Source organism: Medicago sativa, chromosome 6, assembly GCF_051527215.1.
Source record: "Medicago sativa cultivar Bolivia chromosome 6, Bolivia_mono, whole genome shotgun sequence".
NCBI lineage: Eukaryota > Viridiplantae > Streptophyta > Magnoliopsida > Fabales > Fabaceae > Medicago > Medicago sativa.
The window spans coordinates 72847298-72852930 of record NC_140754.1 but is presented as its reverse complement, the minus strand read 5'-3'; positions in this window follow the sequence as shown (position 1 = coordinate 72852930).

The following is a 5633-nucleotide window of genomic DNA, read 5'->3' as shown; positions in this document are numbered from 1 at the left end:
ATACATGAGTTCATTCGTAAACATAATCATATCATACATAATCGTATCTAAGTTCATTATTCATTATGTTAGCGTTGAACAAACATTCTTATCTTGATTCATTTTACGGAAAGTCCCGGGTGGAGTAACCCCGAGTACAATCCCATCATGACCGATGTACGTACATTGGACTCCCTCGGTGTCGTGCGGGTCCCTTGCGGCTTAAACCGTTCCCCTTAGGTCGAGAACCTCCCGTATCCCCCTGGCGTGGATAACAAGAGACACGAACACCTACGTCTTGCTTACTCGGTGACATGCGGGTCCCTTACAGCTTGAATCGTTCTCATTACGAGAACCCCTTGTATCCCCCTGATGTGGATAGCAAGAGACATGCCACCTACACATATTAATCATGGTCTTGTCGTGCATATAAGTTCATTTATTTAGGTTATACCTAATCATGCTTAAAGCTTACCTCGGAACCTTGATCGATCCGATTTACGGTAAGTGTTCATACTTGTTCATTCATATCGTGGTGTAAAGATAACTATCTTGTCCACGACTTATGCATTAATATATCTATCTTAATCATGTGCGAAGATAACATACTTCGCTCCTAATCATTCTAGTTCTCGACTACTATGTCGAGGCTCTAGTCCCATTTCGGTACTCGAAATATAACTTGCTACCCGGTCGTGAAACAAATATTTCCCTCGTATGTCATGCTTCTCTATACAATATAAATACTTGCTTTACTATTGGATGAAAACATGTATAAAGCTATGCCTTGGGGTCATGACTTGAGGGGTTTAATACTGTAAAAGACTGCACGTAGAAAAACTGGATCGAACGGCGGTGAAAGGGCCTGTAGCGGGCGAACAGGGTGCTGCCACCCTGTTACTCGCCACTGCGAGTTCACCTACTCGCCACTGCGAGTTACCTAACTCGCCACTGCGAGTTCGCGGCGAGTAAACACCCCTTTCGGTGTTGCTTGCTTGTCATGGCGAGTAATTACTCGCCGTTGCGAGTTATGACAGTCCAGAAGTGCAAAAACGATGTTTTTGACCCAAAATCCTCAAATCAAAATATCCTAAGGCGTATCATGACTCTATGGATCATTTAGAACCTGCAAAATAGTCTTGTAGCAAGTATTTCCATGTATTGAAAGCATGACATTAAAAGGAATAACAATTTCTATGTATAAGCCCTAAACATATATGTTTCCTTGCAAGCATAATCACACAATCCCAAAAGGGTAGGAAGCTAACTAAGGAACTCACCTATCGTGTTGTAATTGATCCCAAATCTCTCAAGCATCATCATCATCACATAACAAAACCCTAGCTTGCTTCCAAAGCTTTAAGTCATTCAAGAAACACCACCCATGCCCTAGCTCTTGCTCCATCTTTCACTAGTTGCTTCCAATATTGCATACCTACCACAAACATCATCAACCCACTACTTGATTCTCTTGAAACCCTAGTTCATGATCTTGACCCCAAGTTGACATCAAAGCTTAAAGACAAACTCAAGGCCCTAGCTTCTTGGTCCATGAACTATGAAGACTAAAACAACTCATGTTTCAAATTCCAACTTTGCCAAACCAAAACCCTAGTTTCATGGATGAGAGGAAAATAAAGAAATCAAACCAATTACACACTTCTTTAAGCTTAAGGGTTCATAAAAGATCTTAGATTGAAATCTTACCTTGAGAAGATGGAGTTTCAAGTAAAGTTGATGAAGAGGAGAAGAAGTAATTGAATTCCCCCAAAGTCTCTAATTGTTCTTGAAAGAGGAGGAGAAGAAATCATGATGCATGATTCATTACCAACTTAATAATCCATGAAGAGGAAGATTTGATAATTTGAGGAGATAAGGAGAGAAGAGAGAGGCCGATGGTTAGAGAGAAGAGAGAGCAAAACTCTTTTCTCTAACCTAGAAAGAGAAAGAGGTTGAAAAATGAGATATTTTGGGCCTCAATTCAAAATAAATATCCTTTAGGGTGAAATTACCATTATGCCCTTGCCTTTAAACGTGTTAAATCCGACTCTGATATTTATTACGTAATGAGCTGACATCACTTGAAAAATATTTCCTTCAAACCTTCTTTCGAAATATTAATCTTCTGACACGTTCGACTGGTAATATTCCGATACTGACAGGCGGGATATTACAGTTTAGGTTATTTTGTTTACATGGAAAAAATACACAGTTGAGAATTACATAGATACAAAGACATTACCAGTTAGAACAAAGACTACTGCTTGAAGAATTCAAATATATCACCAATCAAAGACACTACCAGCTAGATCTTCCAAAGATGCAATCCAATAGTTATGAAATTAAATGCAATTCTCCCAACCTGAGGTACTAACGATCCACTTTTGAGACCAATTCATATTAATGTCAATTCACTAGAGACCAATTTATCTATAAAATCTAGGTGACCTTAAGGACAAAGGAAAAATGACTGAACTATTTCAACTCTGTTTTTTCATATCGCAATTTATTTCACTACATGGATAGTTTATTTAACATATGCAACACAAGTACACTATTGAAAGAATTATGGTAGAACTCTTAGCTTCATATATTCTCATAACTAGTTATTGACTATTCAAAGTAAATTGAGTCTTCATGCAATTAAAAACTTCATTGATTGAATTGAATCAGAATTGTTCCCTTTACTATTTATTACTTATCATTTTTCAACTTTGTTAACTTATCTTTCTGATACAATTAATGAAAGACATTTTTGTAAACCAACTCATAATTTATATTTTACATACAACATTAATTACATTTTTTAATTTATGTAAACTGGCTACAGTGTCATAATTTCGGACGGAGGGAATAATATTTTAGATTATTTTTGTTTAAAAGAATAAAATTGAATTAAAATATAATACAAACTAACCATGCTAGTTTATGAATCAAACTAGTCAAACTATATATAGTCCAAGTTCAATTGAATTCACATACAAAATAATCCTTCCAGAATGAAATATAAGCAGAAGTGGTAATTTAAAAGTCAATGTACATTCCTTAAAAAAAAAGTCTACTCCCTCCGGTCTCAAATATAAGAAAAGATTCCATTTTTAGATTCGTTGAATAATTAATGTATCTGCTTTACAATGTAGGCCAGATACATTAACTACTCAATGAACCTAAAACTACTCAATTCTTCAACGCAAAGTTGCAGATTCGAAAAAAATTATGGACTCTAATTATTTTTGCAGTTTGATTTTTGCAATGGTTCATCATTTGAAAAATTCAAGCAAAAATCAATACACCAAAAATTATTACTAATAACCACGTTTATAAGTGGTTAGCACAATGTGAATTATTGAGTTTGAACTTTGATAACATGTATACAAGGTTATTTTATAGGTAAACCTTCCTCTTGGTTGCTCAAGTACCATCAATGTGGGACTATTGAAACCAAAATTCAGAGTACTAGCTGGTTTGTTACATACTACAGGGTGTTACTTCATCCTACTGCTCAAATGTCTAGTTGTTTATCAATGGAGAATATGCAAATAAGCAATGGGAAGCTTGTTGTACATTAATCTCCAAATAAGCAAAGACTTAGAAATCGAAGAGAGTCATTATTGGAAAACTTCCAAATCAAGTTATGATCACATTGAAAATTAGGAATATGGATGTTTTTCTACACCAAGGTAAAAAAAACCTTGTAAAATAGACTCCATAGTCCATAATGTACCTCTTATGATTATAGCCTGAAGAAATTGATGCCTCTTATATGGGACATTCAATGAATCCACCATTGTTGAATTAGAAAGTCAAAAATAAATCTTGTTACCAACAAAGCCGCTGACTATTATCTCTGATAATACTGATCTTGGACTTAATGATCTTTTAGATAAATGAATCAGCGTAGGATCTTTTCTTCAGTACATTCAATTACTTGACAAAGTCACCAATTTGGACCACAAAATTGTTTGACTAATAGATTGTGATAGAGAGAAAGTGAAAGAGAAACATTTTCACATTTAACAGAATTTCATTTTAAATACATTATGTATTTATCATTATCATATATCTAATAGACAACCACAAAAACAAACAATGCAAAAGTTATGATAGCGTTGTTTATGGCAATGGATTCACTTTAATCAAGCCATTGCATCATTCTTCCTTTTTCAGTTGTGAGATGTTATATAGTTACAGTGACATGTTCTTCATTAAAACTATAACATGCAAGTGGATGATAAGAACAAATTCATCAGAACTAATTTCTCATGTTACAATCACGCTTTGTTTCAATCACGCTTTATATAGTTACGCTTTGTAGACAAAACATTCCTTCTATTTGTTCTCTGTATAAAAATATCGAAGACTATTTCGTAAGATGCAAAAAACTGTGAATGATCAATGAAAGTTGGGTAAAATAAAACAAAATTACTGTCATTGTTTTGTCAAGATGTCGATGGTCGTGCTCATGTCTCTCACTATCTATGATCATGCACTTGCTTCTTATTCCCTCTTCATAAGCACCATAACTAGGAATTAAACTAATATTAGAAACATAAGAGTTGAAATATAATTAAGTCAACACTTCAGCTGTCTTAGGAAGAAATTCTTATTGTTTTAATAAAACTACATGTGAATCAATTAGAATTTTGGTCCTGCTCAATCAAATGGTAACACAAATGATTGATTAATTTGGCTTTCATTTGTGACAATCACACTTTGTTTCATGATTTATTATTATTATAGGCTGCAACCTTTCTAGCAGTACATCCTGATCGGTGTTTCACAAGAATTAATAAAGCAATGGGATGGGGTTGGCTGTAAAGTCTATATAGTGACGATTGATTTATTCAAATTCACAACAATGAATGACGTGAACATCAATAACAGACGCACTAATTAGGGGGAACGAAGATGCAAGTACTAACGCGAACAGAGAGAACAACAATGTGAACATCACGAGAATAATTACAAGTGATGAGACATGGTAGAGAAGTGTTCACACGACAATAAAGGATTCTAGTGCATGTTTTATGAAACAGAAAAAGAGAGGCTTGTCTGATGCTTGTAAAATAAAATAAAAGGGAGGTTAGTTGCAATTAGATAAAATTGAGGGCAGATTGTTATAATTTTTCCAATAATTAAAACTAGTTTGATTTTAGTACATTTTTTTCACAAACCTAGGATCTAAAATTAATTAATAACATTAATTCAAGACCCATGAGATTTACGAAAAAGCAATGGACCAAAAAATATTACTAAAGAACCAAGCAATTACTTTGGTAATAAAATATTACCAAAGGTAGAAGTGGACATCACAATGTGAATTTGGGCCCAAGCAGTTACTTCAGTCTCATGTATACAGGGTATTTTATAGGTAGATCTTCCTTCTGGTAGTTTAAACACCTTCAATGTGGGACTAATAAGGGTGAGGTTATTCTTGGATTGTAGGCACAAATTTTTTATTTAGAGAAATGATATTTAAACAATTATTTTATGACAACTTTCTCTCTCATACTTACATTTTGTTTTATTTTTTCTTTTTGTTGCTTTGATTTTTGTGTCAATATCTATATTTCTTTTTAAATTGTAGTTGTCCCAAAAGTTGTACCGAAAAATGGTTGTTCAAATAACATTCATCGATTTATATTCACAACTTC